Genomic DNA, 21,999 nt, shown 5'->3' with positions numbered 1-21,999 from the left:
TTTTCTCCCCACTGCTTGATGGGAAATGGTCTGTCAGAGCCAGCCAGGGCTTGCCGCTCAATGGCTGAATTCATTAGGCAGCACACTTCAGAGTCAGCACTTTTTGCTGGTGCTGAGCACTCTTCTGGAAAGGGAAAAAAAAAAAAGCATTTCTAAAGCAAAGGGGTCAAGGCCTGTGCAAGAAACCCACTGGTTTCCTCCTGCTTTCTATTGGCAGCATCCAAGTCCAGTGCCTCTGTACCAGATGCATGCTTCCCCTTTCACAGGGGCACCTCTGGGAAAGCAGCAGCTGGGAAATCAAACGTCCCAGCAACATCAAGAGACCACACAGTAGACCCCCCTCCCCCACACTTTCCTCCAAACATGCCACTTTAGTTCTGGGGATTTAAGTTTCCATTAGTGTCTGTTTGGTGGCCCTTCTCCTTTACGCTGGCATTTCCATGGTGGCTTAACTTCACTGCATTTCATTAACGCTGAGGTTTCCATCGCTATTAGTCAGTCTCTGTTATCACCAAAGTAATTTGTATGGTTGTTAGGCTGGGCGGCTTGCTACTCATTGGGTTTTTCTGGGGCCTTTCCACAGCCCTCCCGTGAGAAAAGTGCCAGCGGTCGGCTCGGAGCGCCCTTGGCGCTCCCCTGACAGACTCCTGCGCTGACGACACCTCTGGGCACCTTGCGGGATCCACGGGGAGCTGACCAATCGTTTCAGCACGTGGGTTCGGATTGCTAGATGCCGGATACAGGCCGGAAAAGATAGGGGTTCTTGGGGCATTAGCGTTAATGTCAGTGAGAGACTCCTCTCTCCAGTCTCCTCGCTTCCCAGCTCACCGCCTCTAAGGCCTGGCCTTATGGCAAGGTGGTTGCCTTGGAATCCACACTTTCAGGGCCCCGTGCTGCCTGTTGCCCGTCCCCCACAGCCACCCGCTCACTGCCCTGGCTGGGAGCAGCCCCGCCGCGCAGCCCAGCCAACCGCTTTGGACCTTGCAAACTCTTTGGATGGACCTGCCGCCTCGAGGCCATTCAGGATGGTGGTGGAAAGATCCGTTCCTTCCCACTACTTCCCTTCACCTTCCACCTCGGTACCCGCTGTGTCCTCCTCACCTTCAGACTACTGCATATGCTGCTGCCGCCTGAGTCTCTTGTCCCAAATCCCCCTTTCGCAAGGTCCCAGTTTGCTTTCTTCCACCATCCTCACCTTCCTTTTCCTCCAGGTAGGCCTCATCATGGACCTAAACTCCCTTCCCCCTATACCCAGCCCCCTTCTCCTGCATGAGGCCCTTCACTAAGATTCCCTCAGGCCTGAAGCACAAATATTCACCCGCTGCCATGTTTCTTGTGCATTGGCCAGGTGTGGGCAAGGTCTTTGTCTAATTTCCTGACGGGGAGCATGTCCTCTCCTGTGTTCTGTACAGGGCGGGGCACATTGACACCCTCCGTTCTTTGGTTCTTCAGTGGTTCTCAACTCGTTTCAGTCCACAGACCACCAGGCCAATCAAAAAATATTCGTGGACCACCTTCAGCACATGTCGCACAGGACAAACGACACAGCAACAGCTCAGCACGACAGAGGCAGCTACACTGAGGCTCAGAGACTCAAACGGAAGTTACTGGCAACACAACGCGGTTGTGTCCTAGGTGACACTATGGATGACATGCCGCGTGCTTGTGAACATGGCATAAAACAGCCCAACGGCGGCGCCTGCTCACTCTGTGTGACTTTGGACAATGTTCCTGTGGACCACCGAAAAAGTCACCGTGGACCACCAACTGAGAACCAGAGTTCTAAGATGAGTCCCAGATCTCGAAACTGCAGCTTCTTCCTCACCCCAGTGGGCCTCGCAGGGCTCAGAGACCACAAGCGTAGGGAGAACGAGGCTTCTCTGGATGCTGGGTCAGACGGGCCAGTCCTCGTTGCTTACTGGGATCTAAGACTGGCCGGTTTTCCCCTCCTGGTGCCTTCTGGCCCCAGGGCATGTTCCTTGTTCCTCTCTGTTTTCTTCCTTTGCCAGAGTTTTATCCGGCACGAGGAGACTTCACCCAGACAGAGGGAAAACACTCCAGGAAAGGTTCGTGACGGGGCTGCGGGATTCGGGTTGCAGGGACGGCCGACCTGTCCTGTCGTGCTTTGAGGAGACGGGCCCTGCTCCATGGACAGTGGAGGTTCTGTTTTGCATCACAGGTTTGAAGTGTCCTTGGAGAGTGCAGTGATTTATGTGAAGCCTCTTGTGCGAGGGAAATAAACCTTCGACCAGACCTGACTGAAATCCATACTGCTTAATTTTCTGTGGAATCAGGATTTTACCCCGATTGGAGGATTTCGCTTCTTTCCAAGAAAAACAACAACCCTCTTTCTCATAAACAGCCACTTTCTCTCCCATTTCTAAGGTGACAGCAGCTGGAAAGTGGTCTCCTCTTTCTCCAGGAGGCCACGTGCTGTGCTTCCTGTTCTTCCATTGGCCTCAAACTGGAGGCCTTTGGTTCACAAATCACTGACCTTTCTACCAATGCTGAAGCCAGAACGTCTGCTGGGAAAGTCAATAGTAATTAATTAGCTTCCAACTTGGAGATAGAGAAGAGGGAGATTCCCTCTCTTCCCCTTTAATGAGAATAAAATGTGTTTTCGTTTGGTAGAGACACGCCAGGATCCCCTGTGACACCCCGGTTCCTTTGTAACCTAATAAGGGGGACAGAATTTAAACCAGAACTAAAACTCAGAAACTGCTGCTAAGTGCAATTGCTGTGTGACGCCGAAAGGGGCAGCCCCTGAGGTCAGGCCGGGAATAAAGTGCATGGTAGAAATACCCAGCCCGCCCCTGGACATGTCTAAATAAGCAGCAGAAAGGAGGTGCTGGCAAGTTAATCACCCGTGAAGCTGCTGGTAGCTCAGCGAGGTCATTAAAAGGACAGGTTCAGCCTCAAACCAGGTGACATGCAGCTAGTTCAGAGCTGGAGGGCCGGAGGCTGCTATCTGTGCAGTGTGAAAGGGACGCAAACCGGGCTTCGGTTCCAGAGGGCAGAGAGATTCACTGAAGAGAAGAAGCTGGAGGCCAGAGCAGACAAGAAGGATGGGCTACCAGAGATGAAGGGACGTGCCTAGAGTCAAAGCTGCCAATCTGAAACATCTAAACTTAAAAAAACAACAAATAGTCTGGTAGCACTTTAAAGACTAACAAAACATGTAGATGGGATCATGAGTAGGAGTAATGGGCTTAAAGTGCAGCAGGGGAGGTTTAGATTGGACATTAGGAAAAAATTCCTAACTGACAGGGTGGTCAAATATTGGAATAAATTGCCAAGGGAGGTGGTGGAATCTCCCTCTCTGGAGATATTTAAGAACAGGTTAGATAGACATCTGTCAGGGATGGTGTAGACGGAGCTTGGTCCTGCCTTGAGGGCAGGGGGCTGGACTCTATGACCTCTCGAGGTCCCTTCCAGTCCTATGATTCTATGATTCTATGAGCTTTCGTGGGCACAGCCCACTTCTTCAGATGACCAGAGTGTTGGATGTCCAGGACCAAAATAAATAAGGGAGAAGGGAGGGGGAGTGGAAGAAGGAAAAATGGGACGGGGGGGGGACACAAGAAGAGGCAGTGGGTCTAAGGCACCCGATCTATCGCCCCAGGACTAAATCACAGCCACACCATACCAGTTCAGGAGATGAGAGTCCAGGCTTTGCACTATGAAGGGTTAAACCCACAGTGAAGCAGAAGCAGAGGTTCTGTGTGGAAAGCAGAATCATCGGAGGGACTATAGCTTGGAATATAGGGTGGGGGGATTGATCGGGGACTTGGTGAATTCCTGGAGGCAGAGACCTGGAGGCCTTACCTGAAATGGAAAACAAACAACCCAAAACAATGAGAAGCCAAGAAGCCGGTTCGAGCCATTCCTGTGCCCGAGCCTGCCCCCCCGGCACGCTGCGCACCTTACAGCTGCAATTGGTTGGCGCCCTGGACAGCTGCCCGGCTAGCCCCCCTCCCTTAATCCATCCCTGCAAAGAGCAGACAACAAAGAGAAATGAAATGGAACCAAGGAAACCCGGACAATGGGAGAAACTGTACCCAGAAAAAGGACAAGCCACTCCACCCAGGAGGCTGCAAGGAAATGAAGATGCCAGGCTGGAAGACTGCAAACTGAGAAGGGAGAACTGCGTTCATTGTGTTTGTCCAATACATGCAGAGGTGACAGTAAGCGGGGGTGCCCTGGTAGGCGGCTCCAGCAAGAGCTGGCTGAGCTATGGCAAAAGCCAGCAGGGAGCTATTGAAAGAGCTGGCAGGGACCTGGCTTGCAATAGGACAGCACCTGTAAGAAATATTAAGTTACTTTCGCTGCTGGATACATGTTCCCTTAACATTAGGTGTCCCAATCCATTACATACAGGGGTAATTCCAGAAAGGAGGATAAAACATTAGGGAGCGACAAAAGGGGGGAGTAGTAATTATAGGGAAAAAATACCCACAGGATTTATATCCTATGGTGAAGATTGTTATTATTTGTATTATCAGAGTGCCTAGGAACCCTACTGATGGACCGAGACCCCATTATGAAACACTGCATATGAATACAATGCATCCGCCCCATGTAAGGTGTGAACAAACACTGGATTTGCTAGTAAACCTGTTAATTAGTTAAAATGGGCCCTTAGGGAATTTTTTTGAGGCTCACTTTTTCTTGTCTCTCTAGTTAGCAACCAGCTTGTTGCTAACCCTGTGAACTTTCCATACAGTTAAAAAAACACTTAACTCAGGCACAGTCTACCTTTGGAAAATGAAACAGTTTGCTTCTGATGGGGGGAAAAATGTCCTTCTTTTTTTAAAGAAAATTTGCACAGAAAATATCTGCTTTTCCAAAAACAAAAAAAAAGAAAATATATATATATACACACTGCAGGCGGCTTGTGCAAGATCTGTTTTGTGCTTTTGCGCAAGAGCGTCCGTGGCAGTGTGGACAAGAAAGCTCTGATGGCCATTTTAGCCATAGGGGTTTCTTGTGCAAGAAACCCCTGTTGCCCGTCCACACTGCCTTCTTGCACAAGAGCTCTTGCACAAGAGGGTTTATTCCTCGTGGGGAGAGGGATAACTCTTGCGGAAGAAGCTCTCTGTTCCGACGTCTTACTGTAAATCTACTTGTGCAAGAACGCATGTGCAGTGTAGATGCTCTGCAAGTTTTTGTGCAAGAACAGTTGTTCTTGCGGAAGAAGCCTGCAGTGTAGACATAGCCATAAAGTCCCTGAAATCCCTTGAAATCCAATCTAATTTAAGGTTTTTGCAAAGTTCCTTTCACCATGACCTCGAAGTACCAACATCTGACTGATCACTATGGAGTGCAGTGAGCCAGATGGAGTCTGCCACTGTCAGGAATGCCTGGAGATGATGTGACGGACCGGGCCGGGTCTGGGCACCACTGAGGGTATCAGCGCAGAGCAAATTGCTCAGAACCAGGGCTACTTACAGCCCTCGACTGGAGACCTTTCGCAAATAGGCCACAAACCAGTCACAGCGAGTGCTTCAGTTGCCAATCCGGCCAGCAGGAAGCCTCATAAGCAAAACCCCTCAGACATCCCAGCTCTCCCTGTGCCACAGTCAGCCCCGGACCTTACACACAGGAGAGGGGTTATAGAACCCGATCTCACCAACCCCAAACAGATCCTCCCGGTCCTAAAGAACCAGCCACAGTTCCCGGTCAGTTTACACCTTGGATCTTACCCACAAGAGCACGTTGGGCCAATCCTTTAGAATCTAAAATCTAAAGGTTTATTTTTTTTTTAAAAAAAAAGCAAGAAACGGTTGAGAGTGAGCTTTTTAAAGAGAATCCATCGCATACATCCATCACCAAGTTCTTGTGCAGGCTCTCAGCAGAGATGTTACAAACTGCTAGCTTAAAAGTCTCTGGTTTACAGCCTTTGTCCAGATGGGTCAGCAATCCTTCCTGGCTCTCTGGCCCTGGCAAGGCTGCATCTGGGATCAGTAGCAAGCTTGAAGACAAAATGCAGTCAGCCTCATGGCACCTTTATATTCATTCCCTGTTGCCTCTCATGCTGGAGCTGGTCGCACGATCGCGTGTTTCACAAGCCAGCAGCCATGAGGCACTGACTGGTCTGCAGGATTCCAGAACACACTCCTCAGGTGAGTATTGGCCTCTCTGAGAGCCATTGTCCCTGGAGCCATGCTAGTTAGCACAGTCATTCATCGAACATTCCTTCCTCACGACAGGCAGTCCAGACCCATGGCTCTCTCATGGCCCCCTTTGTACAGAATTTGGGGCAACCCCTCCCCATGGGTGCAGCAGTGATCTGTCTGCTCATTTTATCTCATCCCTACCATGAATTACTGTACCGAGAGAGAGATCCACATCTGTCACATTACTGGATTTTAGAGTGGGCAGCCTGCGATACTAGGCACATTGTTTCTGTCTGTTTCACCCCCTCCTTGATTCTGGAGTAATTGCTGAATGTGGTTCTGCAGGCTGGTCCTATTGCTGATGTTATGTTCCAATTAACCTTTAGCATTGTCCTTTTGTATTCCCCCTTTGTTCCAGAAATTCCTCTTGCTGTGGTCCTGGCGTCAGCATGGTCCACGAAGAGCAGCTCTGGGAGGGGTGAAATATCCCAGGGAAGCTTGCGAGCCAGTCCTGAAAGGACAGTCTGATTGGCGACCTTATGATCCTTCTTTGCTCTAGGAGACGCTGGTCCCAGTAGCCACAGAAGGGAAGCAGATGGGGGGAGTGACCCGGCTCCACACAGGGGAAATGATATAATTGGAGCTGTTTGGATTTAGAAATTAAAATAATTTGGGTTTGCTCGGCAAGGTTCACACAACGTCAGCCTCCATCAGGCCGATGAGAAGCAGAGGTGCCTGGGGAGGGAGAGTTCTGACAGCCCTCCCAAAATACACCTTCTCTGATGGGACACGCTGCTTTTATTTCCATTCTCCATTCCCGGCTGCTTGTTTGGTGGGAGGTTGTTTCCTTCTGCGCTTCCCTAAAGCACGGAGAAGAGGCTGCGACGGGGGGGCTGTTCCCGCACGAAATGTCTCCTCTTCGCGGCCTCAGACTTAAACCTTTTGTCCATCCTTCTAGCTGCTGCCAGGGTGATTCAGCACCTGGTTGGGGGAGGGGGAGGTATCAAGGAAGCAGTTCCATGCTAGGACTTGAACTCTAAACCGGTGTTTCTCAAACTGTGCTCCGCGGAGCCCCAGGGCTCCGTGAGACATCTCCAGAGGCTCTGCGAGGTTGACAAACTGGAAACATCGATAGGTACAACACATAGAATCAGTGGAGCGCTGGGGCTCCACATACATTTTTACGCATGTAAAGGACTCTGGAGCCCAAAAAGTTTTGAGAACCGCTGCTCTAAACCATCCGCTCCAAAAGCACCAGCTGTTGTCTTGACCTAGAAGAAAACATCCAGTCGTTGGTGTGCAAGATTTCCATGTGGTACTTCCCTTGCACTAACGATCAGCATGGACCAGATTGTCCCAGGGCTGCTAATGCTCAGAGAACAACCTAATATTCAGGAAGTTTATATGGTATCTAAAGGCTGGGAGGAACCCGATACGTTGCAAGCGTTTACCTCATTTGCTGCCAACAGCTACCCTAGGACTCCTAAGTCTTTTCTGCTCCCTAGCTTTCTGTGCCCATTGGGTTCTTGTTTTTGGGATTCCTTTCCTCCAAGACCCTTGCTTTCTTCCAGCTTACTTACCACCCTAGCTCCTTCCCCTATTGCTAAGCTTCCTTGCTGCCATTGTAGGATTTCTGTTCTCACTGGCATTTCCAAAACCTCATCTTCACATGCGCTTAATACGCCCGTGACCCCTTTCCTCGTAATCAACATTCCAGGGTGACTATCGCCAGGCCTGATATTGGTCCCCATAACAGCCTCTGGACTTCTTCTTGAGCTCATTATGGCACTCTTGCCATTGATCCTTCTCCTCCTCTTCAGCCGGAATGACAGTGTCATAGCCAAGCCAATTAATTGTTTCCAGGAAGGCTTTTGAGAGACCCTGAACCATGAATGACTTAGTGAAGTCCGGCTGGCTTTAATCTGCCAGTTCCCTTCCTCCACTCAGGGTGCCATGCTATGTAAAACAGCAATCAAGCCTGAATGGCACAGTGTCTCCTTAATAAATCCCCTGTTTTTGTATTGTTCATGGCTCCATTATCTCCTGGGAGCTGACATTTTCTTTTTCTTCTTCTCAGATCTCTGTGGCGTTCTGTTCCGGGGGTTTGAAACCAATTTACAGGTTATTAATTGTCAGGCTCCCTCTTCCTTTGAGTTTATTTTTGAGAGTTTGAATTTTTATTTCCTTCCCCATGCACAAAACCTTTGTCAGCACTCCAAGGGCCAAAATCTCTGTTGGCTAAATGGGCTTAGCTGCCTCAAAGTCAATATCACGGTGCCTATTTACATCCACCGAAAATTTGGCCCAACAATTGTTTTTCTTTATAGCAGTGGCTCAGTACATTCATTAGCAAATTCCCTTAATAATTCAGGATGTGAACTGCCTGGACGAGCTGATTTTTGTGTGTGTTTGGTTTTTCAAGACTTCACTTACAAGCTTTTTATCAGTAAGTGTATTTACAAGGTCTTCATTACTTCCTAATTGAGCGTGCCTCTTCTCTTTAGTTATCTTCTTAAAGAGCCATTTAAAAAAAGCAATTCAGTAACAGCCATTTTAGCACCATTCATTCATTCCAGCTTGTCTCATTTATTATTATCTTACTGTCTCTCTTGCATTTCTTTTCCCTTGGTACCTGTAAAAGCCCATCATATTCCTTGTAACCTTTTCATTAGCACTAACTCATTCTGCTCTTTAGTTGAATTATCTTTTCCCTGTAGCTTTAACAGACTCTTTTGTTTTTGTTTCTTTCCTTACCTCCTGACCTTTCTCATTTTCAGTCCTTGTTTGCCCCCAGATTTTCAAATTAGTCCCTTGTATCAAACTTTTTTTCCTTCCTTGTATTTTAATTTCTGAGAAAAAGTTGTAGGTCTTTGCATCATCATATCGTGTCATTCAGGTTTAAGTTCCCAAAATTAGTTTTCTTCAAATGTTCCAGGTCGAAGCCTATCTCTTGTGACTGGATGTTTCTCTTCTCCATATAAATCTTGGATCCTTTCTGGAATAGTCTTAGCTTCAGTCACATCTTGTGGCAGTGAGTTTCATGGGTTAATTTTGTGCTATGCAAAAAAGAATTTCAATATTTGGCTGTTTGGTTTCAATAACGACCATATTTGGAAAAAATCATGCTGTGTATTTAGGTCCCTCGATACAGACGGAGGGATTCTAACTTTTAACACCCATTTTAAAAAGTTGTCTCCTAGAACTGTGCATCTCTTTTCTTTCCCCATCTGTATAAGCTGGGCTTAGGTCACCAGGTACCTGGTCATTCAGTTCTGCTCCTGTTACACAGGGGACTCTTCAGACCAAACAAGGAACCAGGGCAAACTTAGTTGATGTTGCATTTTGAAAACCCTTCTCTTTGGAAGAATGTTAAGGTTGCAAAGTGAAGCACTCAAAGCTGATGCCAGAATTAAGGATAGCCAGGGAGTTTTAATTCACCCCTTTTGTGCAGTACATATGTGATAAGCAAGGTCCTAAGGGAGCCAGCTGATGTGACTCACTTAGGATGCAATGCAAGAAATGAGACGGCCAATCCTCAGAGCTGGGGTTTATTCCAATATTTATATTTACCAAGCCAACACAAAACAGCTTCTGTACTCCCTGATTGGTTAATCAGAGTCCAAACCATGCAATGCAACAGGGTAACGCACCTCATTCCACGAGGTGTAACAGTTAACTCGAACTTAAGGACTTAGTTCGAGTTAACGTTTGACTGTCGCATGTAGCCGCGGGCAGTTAGTTCGGACTAGTGGAATTTAAAAATGGCGCCCGGATGGGAAGATGCAAATAAATCCCGGGATATTTAAATCCTGGGCTTCATTTGCAACTTCGAATGCCTTCATTAGCCTCCCTCATTCGAACTAGGGGGCTAGTGTAGACATACCCTTATAGTCCAAAATCCATATCCAAGACCAGGGTGATTCCAGCCAACAGCTAGAATCCCAGCTCTTATAGCAGTGGTACCCAATGCGGTGCCTGTGGGTGCCATGGTGCCCGCCAGGGCATTTATGTGTGCCCGCCGAGTGATCACGGCCGGCCCTGCCCCGGGTGCACGGTGCATGCGCGGTGCCGGCCCCAGGTGCGTGCTTCATGGGCGGCCCCGGGCGCATGGTGCATGGGCAGTCCAGCCCCCAGGTGCTCGGCGCATGCGTGGACCCGCCCCGGGTGCCCGGCAGCCCCAAAAGGTTGGGGACCACTGCCTTATAGCTTAGGTATGAAACCTCAAGCTAAGGCAATGCCCATTAAAGAGGCATCTGAGATCTCACTTCTTATGGCTTGCCACTGTCCCTGGGAGCATCTGATCAGAGAGAAGACAAACAGCATCAGGATCCCCGGGCCTTTACACAGTTGCAGAAGCTTCTTGGCTTGGGAGAACACAATAGTCTTTTGATGTAACTTTATGGTAATTGAACATTAGGTCATTAACATAAGGAAATGTATCCATTAAGCAGGACCATGCCTTGTTTTTTAAGTTTATCCATTAAGCAGTTTATCATAAACTTTAAAGAGAAGTCTTGACAAGGGCATTATCTTAACCAAGATTCATCTAAATGTTAATATTCCCTTTTGATCTCTGAATCAGCAGTCTCAGTGACCGGGCAGGGGATGTCTGTTGACATGGTTAGCACCTGTGAGATAGAAGTAAACACACATCCCTAGTATTACCTCTCATTTCTAACAAGCCAGGTTTGCATTTCAAAGCTCTAGCCTAGCTAGCATTGAAAGCCTTCCTTGTCATTTCCATACTTTATTCACACCCTTCCCTAGGTTGGGCCTGGGGTTGTTTAACCCTTTCTGGACACGTGTCCTACTTGGCACAAGTTTCGTTGCGGCTCTAGAACGGCGGTGGCAGGAACGAACTGTATGGCCGCGTTTGTATCTGATAACATCCCCATGCATTAGCATAGTGTCCCTAGCCCAGTGGTCTCCAACCTTTTACAGCACGAGATCACTGAATTTAAATGCAATCCAGGATCTCCCTCAAACCCAAATACCCTTGCCCTGCTCCTTCCATCCTCTCTCCTCCCCCATCTTCCCTCCCTTTCACCAGGCAGGGGCAGAGGGTTGGGGTGCGGGAGAGGGTTCAGGGTACAGGCTCTGTAAGGGAGTTTGGGTCAGGGGGGCTCCAGATGGGCATTGCTTACCACAGGCAAATATAACTTAGATAGGGCCTGTCACAGGGTGTGGCGTTGGCCATCGCCCCAACCTGCCAATATTACGATTCGCTCCGCGCCCCGCCCGGTTCCGAACCTCCTGGGCGGAGTGGGGGGTCCGGGCCCGCCCTCGCTCCAGACCCCGACCCAGGGCCCTAACACCGAGAGTGCGCCTCTCAGTGGTAGCAGGGGGGCTGGTACCCCAAACACACCTGCTCCCGGGTTCCACAACCCACCCTGGGTCTTGCTCCACTCCACCAGCCCGTGACCGCGGTAATTGTCCCCTAGCCCTCACCAGGGCCTCTTCCTCCGTGCCCCCCCTCCTTGCCTGGGCCTCTCCCTCCGCTCCACTCTTGCCTCCGGGTCCCTCCCGGTCTGACCCCCTGCTCTCGCCGCTTCCGCACCTTTTATTCTCTCCCCGCTCTTCCGGGTTCCCCCCTTCCCCTCCGGCGTCGTGTCCGTGACGTCATCGATGGCGCGCCCCGGCACCGCGTGATGACGTACCCCTCCCCCTTCGCTCAGACATCCCGGGACCAGGCAGCCTGCCGCGCTCGTTGCCCCCCCGCTGGTTGCCCCTGACAGCGTTAACAAGTGACGGGGTTGCTCCACCCAGTCACAGGGCCACGATAAGGTGGGTGCATAATTGGCTGGATATCCGTAGTCAGAGAGTTGTTGTTAACGGTGCTAAATCCTGCTGGAAAGGGATAACAAGTGGAGTTCCTCAAGGGTCTTTTTTGGGACCCGTACTGTTCAATATCTTCATCAATGATGTAGATATTGGGATAGAGAGTACGCTTATTAAGTTTGCAGATGATACCAAACTGGGTGGGGTTGCAACTTCTTTGGAGGATAGGGACATAATTCAAAATGACCTTAGCAAGTTAGAGAAATGGTCAGAGGTAAACAGGATGAAGTTTAATAAAGAGAAATGCAAAGTGCTCCACTTAGGAAGGAACAATCAGTTCCATACATACAAGATGGGAAGCGACTGTCTAGGAAGGAGCATGGCGGAAAGGGATCTAGGGGTCATAGTGGACCACAAGTTGAATATGAGTCAACAGTGTGATGCTGTTGCAAAAAAAGCCAATATGATTCTAGGTTGTACCAACAGGTGTGTTGTAAGCAAAACTCGTGAAGTCATTCTGCCGCTCTACTCTGCACTAGTTAGGCCTCAGCTGGAGTACTGTGTCCAGTTCTGGGCGCCACATTTCAAGAAAGATGTGGAGAAACTGGAAAGGGTACAGAGAAGAGCGACAAGAATGGTTAAAGGTCTAGAGAACATGACCTATGAAGCCAGGCTTCATGAACTGGGCTTGTTTAGTTTGGAAAAAAGAAGATTAAGGGGGGACATGATAGCGGTTTTCAAATATCTAAAAGGGTGTCACAAGGAGGAAGGCGAAAATTTGTTCCTCTTGGTTTCTGAGGACAGGACAAGGAGTAATGGGCTTAACGTGCAGCAGGGGAGGTTTAGATTGGACATTAGGAAAAAATTCCTAACTGTCAGGGTGGTCAAATATTGGAATAAATTGCCAAGGGAGGTGGTGGAATCTCCCTCTCTGGAGATATTTAAGAACAGGTTAGATAGACATCTGTCAGGGATGGTGTAGACGGAGCTTGGTCCTGCCTTGAGGGCAGGGGACTGGACTCGATGACCTCTCGAGGTCCCTTCTAGTCCTATGATTCTATGATTGTAGGTGGCTTCTGGGCGGTGGTGCAGTGGGGCGAAGGCAGGCTCACCCCTGTTCTGGCCCTGCACCACTCCCAAAAGCAGCCAGCAAAGTCCCTCTCAAGCCCTGTTGTGCCCCCCTCCATTCTGTGGAGATGGAATACAAGGTGGGAGGAGAGCACCCTGACATCAGCGCCCCCTCCTCTCCCCTGCCCTGCTCAGCAAGCGGGGGACGGGGAGGACAGCTCCAAGGCAAGGGGCAGGAGAGGCTCAGCAGTGAGAGGAGGGGCAGCTGCAGTGTTGCACTTGAAATCCTTTTGGCCAAACCAGTCAAGATCACCTGTCAGAGGCTTCAAGCTCTACCAGTAGATCCCAGTCGACTGGTTGGTGACCACTGCTCTAGCCCAACATCCTCTGGGAAATCTCCAGCAGATCCGGGAATGGAACCTACTTGTTGCAAGTGAGGAGTGTTCCCCGCAAGCTGAACGCTCGGGCGGCCTCCCAGGAGAGATTCCAATGTCGCCCAGCTGATTAACAGAGCGCCCCCAGCGCCCTCAGCCGGCAGCATGGGTTTCTACTGGTGGTGCACATCTCACATGCCTTGGTGCATGCAACATTTATTCTGCACATGGATGAAAAACATGAGAGGGAACGTTGCAAGTGAGCCTCCTTTCTCTGCTTGCAGCCCTCTGCCTCTGTCTGATATTAAGGAGGTGCGGGGTCTGGGATGGAGACTGGGTGCAGAAGAGAGCCTGGGGTAAAGCATTGGGAGTGCAAGAGGGGGTGCGAGATCTGGAAGGCAGTTTGACTGAAGGAGGGGATTGTGACCGGGAGCAGGAGATTGGGGTGCAGAAGGGAGTGCAGGGTCTGGGAAGGGGTATGGGCATAAGAGAGGATTCTGTCCTGAAGGAGGGATGCAGGTTGTGACCTGGGACAGGAGTGCAAAAGGGGGTGCAAGGAAATTGGGGTGCAGGGTCTGGAATGGGGAAAGGTGCAGGAGGGGGACAAAGGGTTGGGAGAGGGAGCAGCTGGGGTGCCAGAGGCAGGCTCTAGCTGTGAGGCACTTACTTGGGCAGCTTCCAATCAGCAGCCCAGAAGGGTCTTCAGCCAGGGTCCCTGCCTTCCATGCTGCAGAAACCATGCACAGATCTGAATGCTGAGCCTGGAGGGGGAGGATTACTTCGCATGCTGCTGGCCAATGGGAGCTGCAAGATGGTGCTAGGGGCAGAGGCAGCACACAAAGCCTTTTTTCCCCCCTTCCCCAGCCCCAGGCTTGCAGCCATCAGAAACCTGCTCCGAGCAGCGTGCCGGGGCAGGGCATGCAAGGAACCTGGCTGAGGCTCCCGTGGGGCCGGATCCGGCAGCTTGGCAGAATGGATGTGGCCTGCGGGCCATATTTTGCCTGCCCCGATCCATCCAGTGCACTGAGAGACACGGGTCTTGTGTCATGTCATTAAAAACCTTGTCCTTATGTTTATAATTTCTAGGTCTACTCGAAAATTGAAATGTCTGTCCCACAGGAATTGTGTGGGAGTTGTAGTTTGGACACCTCATTGCAGCTTTCTCCTCTATGGCTGAGCTCATCAGTTGGACTACATTTCCCATGATGCACCACGGCCCGGTGACTCTCACAATACACTATCGTGGTTGGAGCAGATGAGGTGTTTCCTGCTGCATATGAAGGTGGTGCACATCTTCAAATGCCTTCATATAACAAAATTTATTCCACAAGTGGATGGAAACATTAGCAGGAACATTGGTGGATGGTAGAATCTCTCCCGTTGACTTCCTGTATTCCTCATGACCCAGTGGAGCACCAGAGTTGATGGGAGCATGATCAGTCGTCGATTTAGCACATCTGTATTAGGCCTGCTAAATCAACCTCCGCAGCACCGATGTCCCGGTAAGTAGAGTCAAGGCCTTAGTCTCCCTGTTTCTCTGTTCCCCATCTATAAAATGGAAGGAATAGCTCTGCCCATCCTCAGAGAGGTGTTGTGAGGATACATTCATTGACGATGGGAGGTGTTCAGAAATGAAGGTGATGTGGGGCTAGTTCGTTTCTGGAGCTGTTTGCAGCTGCTAATACATGATCCTGCTATGCAGTGGAAGCCTGCTGCAAATCTAGAAGTTTATCCTCTGTCTAAGAATAGCATGCAAAGTGCAAGAGATTTTTGGGGATGGAGAGGGGGAGGGGGAATTTACAGAGTACCAGTGACTTCAATGTATAATTGGACTCTTAGTTAAGAGTCTTGGCAGCTTTATTATTGTTGCTTTGGAAAGCGATGATTCAGCTACCTTGATCCTGATGGAAATCAGTGCTTCAGGTGCCTGACTTCAGTAGGAGCCCCACACAAGGAACAATAAGGCTCTAATTAAAGTGTTTCCTCTATCACAAGCTGATTTGCTGCCTTCAGCCAGGCTTTGTTAGTGGAGCAGGGAAATGTAAATAGATGTGCTCTTCCCTCCGAACGCTGAGGGATCTGTCACCGAAGGGCATCATAAAAAAGAGAGTCCAGGCGGAAGACATTTTTGCCTACACGCTGAATAACGGAAGACGACGCGTACATCCGTGGAAAACAGCGTTAAGCTCTCCTTTATCCTCACTCTGCCCTGTGCGCTCTGAACTGAGGTCGTCTTCTCAGACGCTTGTAGCCGAAAACGGCTTAGGAGAAAAAGGAGAAAGGTGAGTTTGAATAAGCTGTGTAGAGCAGTGGATCATGGACGTTGTATTGTCCTGTTTCATTACTGGTGACCAGCGCATGTGCCTTCCATCCCAGTGTGTCAACTTAAACAGACTCTCTGGGCTAGGAGCATCTCCAATCTGTCTCTCTCACGCTTGTTCAACGTACCAAAACTCCGGGGCCAAAGTTTGCAGGATTATTGCGCAACCTGTGAAATCCATCTCAAGTTCACTTTTCTGTTGGCACTGCCCTCTGATAAGGACCTTCTCCACCCATTAGAGAAACTGGGTTGGGTGGTTTCTCTGGCAGTCTCTGGATGCTGTTTCAGGTAGAAGAGAGATTTTTTTTCCCAACCGTCCTTCGGTGTATTGGGTATAATGTGGAAAGCTATATTTATGTCATGGCAACATAATCTATTGACTCTCCTGAATCAAGGATATTGTCACAAAAGGCTCTCTGTGTTAAAAGCTTTTCCATATGGAGAAGGACGTGGTGGACCCTCCTCGAGCAAAATAGAACTTGGGGCTCTCTTGTTAGCGTGTTGATTTTTACTACCCTGTGGTTACATCTCCTACCTCTCCTAAGAGTACAAGGCTCTGTTCTCTTTCCAGGCAGCCAAGATATTTTCTGATATTCGAGATGGGACTAATTCCTATGGACTAATTCCCATGTCCATATCCATCTTGCTCTTCCAGCGCTAGGGCTGCATTCTCAGAACCATGGGATGGGCGACGAAACCGACAGCCTCCGTGGGCCAGTGGGCAACGTGGTGGTGGGGGGTTGGTATTGTGCTCCGGGAAGGGGTGGGGCCCAGGGCAGAAGGCGTGGGGCAGAGGACAGCTGGCTGTCAGCACTGCAGTGCTCAGAGCCAAGGCCGGCTCTAGGTTTTTTGCTGCCCCAAACAAAAAAATTTTTGGCTGCCCCGCCCCCCCTTTTTTGTTTGCACTTCGCAATTTTTTTTGTTTTGTTTTGGTGACAGAGACAAGATTTCCAGCTCACACAAAGCTCTTTTTCAAGAGTGGGAAATGTACCTTAAATCTCTACTTTATTGTTCTTCTAGAAATAGGCTACTTTTTAATTGTGGTTTGAATGCATGAAAAACTATTAACACAAATAGTTTATATTTTCTTAACTAAGTACCAAAAATAGAAGGGAAAACTTGTGCCACATCTAAAACTCAAGTAGTTTATGGCTATACTTAATCAATCTTCAAACCAATTACAATCAGCTAACAATACCACTCTGTTTAAATATACTTGTCAACCAATTTTTATAACTATAGTGCATAGGACATCTAAACTACATCAGTAAATAGTTGTATTGTTAACCTAGATTTGTTTTGGAATGCAGTGGCTACTTATGTGGCTCTAACTCATCTATGTTCTCAGAAACTGAGATCAGTGGGTATGCACGTGCACATTATTTTTGTGTCCATCTTTTTAGTAGCCATTATATATTCAAGTTTATGAGGTGTTAGAGGGAGTGGAGAGTCGTATGTGCCCAATATAACTATATATGGAATGAAGCTTGCCTTAGAGACAAACACAAAAGTTTACCCAGATCGACGAAGTTTAATTCTTTAAAGAAATATCTATGAAAGAGCATGTGTGGTTCTTTGAGGAGTGTACAATAGTTAATGGTCTGTGTGTGCGTGCGTGCGCTGCATCCTTGTTTGGTTCTACGTCTACTACAAACATGAACAAGAGAAGTATACTAGGAAGAGACTTCAAAGGGTCCGTGGGGCTGAGGCTGTTGGGGGCTGGGGGGCGAGGCCAGGGCTGGGGCAGCAGGCTGAGCATTTGTAGGTTTGCCAGGTGTCTGGAATTTTCTGATTTTTTTATTGGACAGGAAGCAGAAATACCAGACACATGGCAACCCTAGGCGGAAAGGGGGCATCTTACCTGGGATTTCCATACGATGTAGGCAGAGGGGTGGCTGATGGCTTGGAGTGAAGAAGCTCACGGAGGAGGCAGCGGCCACTGGGGAGGAGCAGGACTCAGGACTTGGAAACGGGGCGGCCAGTGGGCTCTGGGGCCAGGCACACATGGTGCCAGTGCTGCCCGCGCAGCCGCAGCGTCTCCCACAGCCCTTTAAATCGGCAGGGCGGGTAAATGAGGGGCTAGGTGTTTCCGGGGGGAGGGGGGAGCAAGGGACGGCCAGCAGGCTCCAGGGCGCTTTGGGCCATGGACCTTTAAATCAGCGGGGCAGGGTGGGACTAGGCGTTGCCAGGGGAGGAGCAGGAGAGGAGACAGGGGCGGCCAGCAGGCTCTGGGGCGCATTGGAGCTGCCAGCTGGCTGCGCGCAGCCGCGGCATTTCCCAGCCGTGGCCCTTTAAATCGGTGGGGCGGGGCTCGGCGCTGCCAGGGGTGGCACCGGCTGCATACCTGAGATGCCGCCCCTGGCAACGTGCTGCCCCAAGCACCTGCCTGATTTGCTGGTGCCTAGAGCCGGCCCTGCTCAGAGCACACAGCCCAGTGCTCTGGAGGTAATTTAAAGGACCCGGGCCTCTGGCTGATGCAGCTGCCACAAAGCCCTGGCCCCCTTTAAATTGTTAGGCCCTGGGGTAATGCCCCTTTTTGTCCCCTGCCCCCGTCAGCAGGCCTGGAGACGGGTGAGGAGATGCAGTTCTCGCCCCATGAACCCAAGCCTCCCTGCTAGGGTGGCTGCTCTAAAACCCCACCCTGCCCTGTGCATTACTTTAACCCCTTCCCCTTTCCTTCCCGGCCTGCTTTGTCAGAAGCTCCCCCCGGATCCCAACCATCCTTCTGTTCTAGAACCCACTGGACTAGCGTCCATCTCCTGTGCTTGCCTCCTGCCCTGGCAACCCGCTTCCCACTCCCCTTGCTCCAGACCCCACTGTGGGCCCCGGTGCTTTGGAACCCGCCTTGCTCCTGCCCCTAGCATGGCCCCGGTTCCCAGCTCCTCAGCAGAGTTTAGGCAGCAGTTAAAAACAGAAGGGGAGGTTTCCTTTTTAAACCTGTTTGTGGGCTTGCCTGTACAATCCCAGCCCCCATGATTTCGCTTTGGCTCCAGATGTCTCCTGGTTATTATTAATACCCCTGCTTTGCTTACCCTGGTACTTATAAGGTCCAATACATTTTCAGCCCTGTCCTTACACTATTGTTTGGAAAGATTCATTAGGACTTTGGCTGGAAATTATAGTGACAGATAGAGCCGGGTAATTTATGGCTTTTCTTGAAGGTTGTACAATTATTCAATAAGTGTCCTTCCTTCCTATTCCTCCTGCCAGCCACTTGTTGGAAATAAACATTGGATTTATTTGTAGAAAACTAGCTATTGAAGAAGTTGAATGTCCAATATAAATCCAGGAGTAGTCCTCCAGGAGTCTTTACTCACTTTCTTCTATATGCCTCTGTGCTTACAAACAGTTCCTTTCCGAAGAGAAGTTGTATTGACACCTCCGCGCGTCTGGGCCCCACAGCTCAAGGACAGGCCCCGGGAAACAGGCTTCGCCCTTCGCCAGTGAATAATAATCCGATCCGTTATCTCATCGTTTTAACGGTGATATGTTTGGAGATGAAGCAGCATGTAAGATGTGGCAGAAAGAGGGCCTGACGCTAGGATATTTTATATTTCATCCCTCCCTGGCCCTGTCGGCCAGTTGGGGATGGGTGCCCTCTTTTGGCCATGGTCAGGGAAGCTTGGGAGAATTCAGAGTCCTAGGATTTTGGTTGGGTTTGCTTTTGCTTTTATTTTTGGGGGGTCAGGTTTCTTCTAGTCATGCTGAGCCTGCATTACAATTCACAGGAGAGGGACGGAATAGCTTTGGTTGTCGCTAGAAGCGGAAGTTATTTATAAGACAACTACTGTTCCTGACTGCTTATTTTCAGGGTAACCTGCTGGCCACCAAACCCAGTTCCTGAGAGTGGTGACAGGAGTCTGCTTCTCCCAGAACATCCCTCTCTGGGTCCTCTCTCCTCTCCTCGTACACCCATGTAGCTAAACGGCTATGGAAATCTTGCCATACTGCAGGCTTCTGGCATCTGCCCTCACACCCTGCCTTCTGAAGGTCTGTCTCTATGGCATGGAGTGACTGCACCTTACCCGGGCCAGCCTTAACCTCGCTGGCATGGCTAAAAAAGCAGCAAAGATGAATGGCACGGATCCCAGTGCCGGCCAGCAACACGAATATGTACCTAGGCCTCCAGGAGGGCTTGTCCAGTGCGCACAGAAGCCCACTCCGCCGTGTCTTCACTGCTCCTCTAGCTAGATTGACGCTAGATCAGCCTGCCGACCGGAGTTGCCATCACCACTAAGCACAGTGCAGACCCTGAGTCGGGTGCCAGAGCGGTCTATGCCTGACGTGGCCAAACCATGGCTCTCAAGCCACATGTGGCTCTTTTATTGTTACAAGGCAGCTCCCAGAGCCACCCCCCACCCCACCCTTTCCCCACCATTCTCTGCCTGCCCAAGTGAGGGGGCAGAGGGAGCTTCTACCTTGCGGTGGAATGGGGAGGCAAAGGGCTTCTGCCGGGCATAGGGTTGCCAGGTGTCCGGTATTGTACCGGACAGTCCAGTATTTGTGCTCTGTCCGGTAAAAAATCAGAAAATCCCGGACATGTGCAATGTCTGGTATTTTCTGACTTTTCCAGCTGTGCACCGGACGGAAGCCTGGCGTGGGCGGGGGTGGGGGGAGAGGATGGGAGTCCCAGCTGGGAGGCAGGACCACGATTGCCACCAGGAGCCTTCAATTGGTTGAGTGTGAGGAGGAGGAGGGGAAGCCTCCTCCTTGCTCGTGCGTCGCCGGGAGCCTGCGCGGGACAGTCCCACTCCCCGCCGGCCGATTTTCTCCCCCCCCCCTTCCCAGCCGGCCGGTTCTCCCCCCACTTCCCCTCCTGATCTTCCCCAGACATCCCCCCTGCACCCTCCAGCTCTGCTTCCTGGCCCCCCCTTCTTCCCAGCCAGTGCTGCTGCACACCGCACCCCCCCCCCCGCCAGCTGTGTTTCCCACTCCCACTTCCTCCTGGCCAGCCCCCTGGCCCCCGCCTCCCCCCCAGCTCTGCTTCCCGCCCACTCTTCCTCCCGGCCAGCACCGCAGCCCCTATCCCCCCAGCTGTGCTTCCCTCCCACCCCCCTTTAGTCCCAGCCAGCCCTGCCCCCTCCTGGTCTGTTCACCCCTCCCCCGATATCCCGCGGCCAGCCCCGTTCTGCCTGACCCCTCCCCCACACGACCAGCCCTGCTTCCCGTTGGCCCCCCCATCTTCCCCCAGCCAGCTCCATTGCCTCCCTCCTCCCGTTAGCTGTTTCCAGGTCCCCCCCTTCCTGGCCAGCACCTCTCCCTTCCTGGCCGGTCCTTCTCCTCCCCACCCCCATGAAGCGTGTCCAGGTTTTGGGGTTTTTTTAAATGACTACCTGGTAATCCCTAGCAGTGATCCAGGTTCTTGGAGTCTTTTTTTTTTTTTTTTTTGTCTCAACAACTTTGGTCCCCCCCTCCCCCTTTTTTTTTCCTTCAACAAATTTTTTTCCCAGTGTTTTTTCTGTTCAGTATTTTTGTTTCAGCCATCTGGCAACCCTAGCTGTGCAGGGAGAGGGGCATCGGGGCTTCTGCCCCACTAAGCTTGCCTGCTGGGGCTTGGAGCTTCAGCAGGAGCAGGGCCCTGACGTGCCCAGGAAATGGGTTACGGGTGTCCCCGATCAGCAGAGGAACGAGGGACGTTGGTGTGCTTCCAGCGCTAGCTGCCTTAATGCCGTTAAAGGAGCTGAGTCCAGAGATGCTACCAAGCAGCAGAGGGTTCTGGGTTACTCCTTCCCTGCTACCCCTTGGAGAGCAGGGTTGTTCCTACCAAAACACAAAACAACACACAGCTGCAGCGTGCACCATGGAATTTGAGGCACCACATTTGATGGTGCCCTGTATAATTGGGTGCTGCGTATGGGCTCCGGTGGCCCCTAGACCTTGGCCTCTCCCTCACCCGTGGGTTCTTCACCCAGCCTCTGCTCACCACGTGGTGGTGAGCAGTGTAAGCGTGGGCTGGAGGACTGACGTGCAGTCGGGTGCAGCTGGTGAGAAGTTGGAGCCTCCCTTTCAAAATGCTGCCTTTCTCCAGCTCTCTGTGCACCCCCGTACTCCCCGCTCCTCTTGAGTCCTCCAGCTGTGTTCCTGCCGCCCACCCCCACCTGTGCTTCCCGCCTGCTCCCCTGAGGTGATCACGAGACTCCCTCCCTGCACAGCTCCTGCCTAGGGTTGCCAACCAGTTCCCTGTAAGCTGTGTGCTTGCTCAGCTGCTCAGGAGAGATCCGCATGCCACCCAGCTGATTAGCAGAGCGCCCCCAGCTCGGTTTGTGTTTCTGTTGGGGGTGCACATTCGCACATGCCTTCGTGCACATTAAAAAAATTATTCCATACACGGATGGAAAAGGTT

Source organism: Pelodiscus sinensis, chromosome 10 (genome assembly GCF_052426305.1).
Source record: "Pelodiscus sinensis isolate ZL-2025 chromosome 10, ASM5242630v1, whole genome shotgun sequence".
Lineage (NCBI taxonomy): Eukaryota > Metazoa > Chordata > Testudines > Trionychidae > Pelodiscus > Pelodiscus sinensis.
This window is presented reverse-complemented; position numbering follows the sequence as displayed.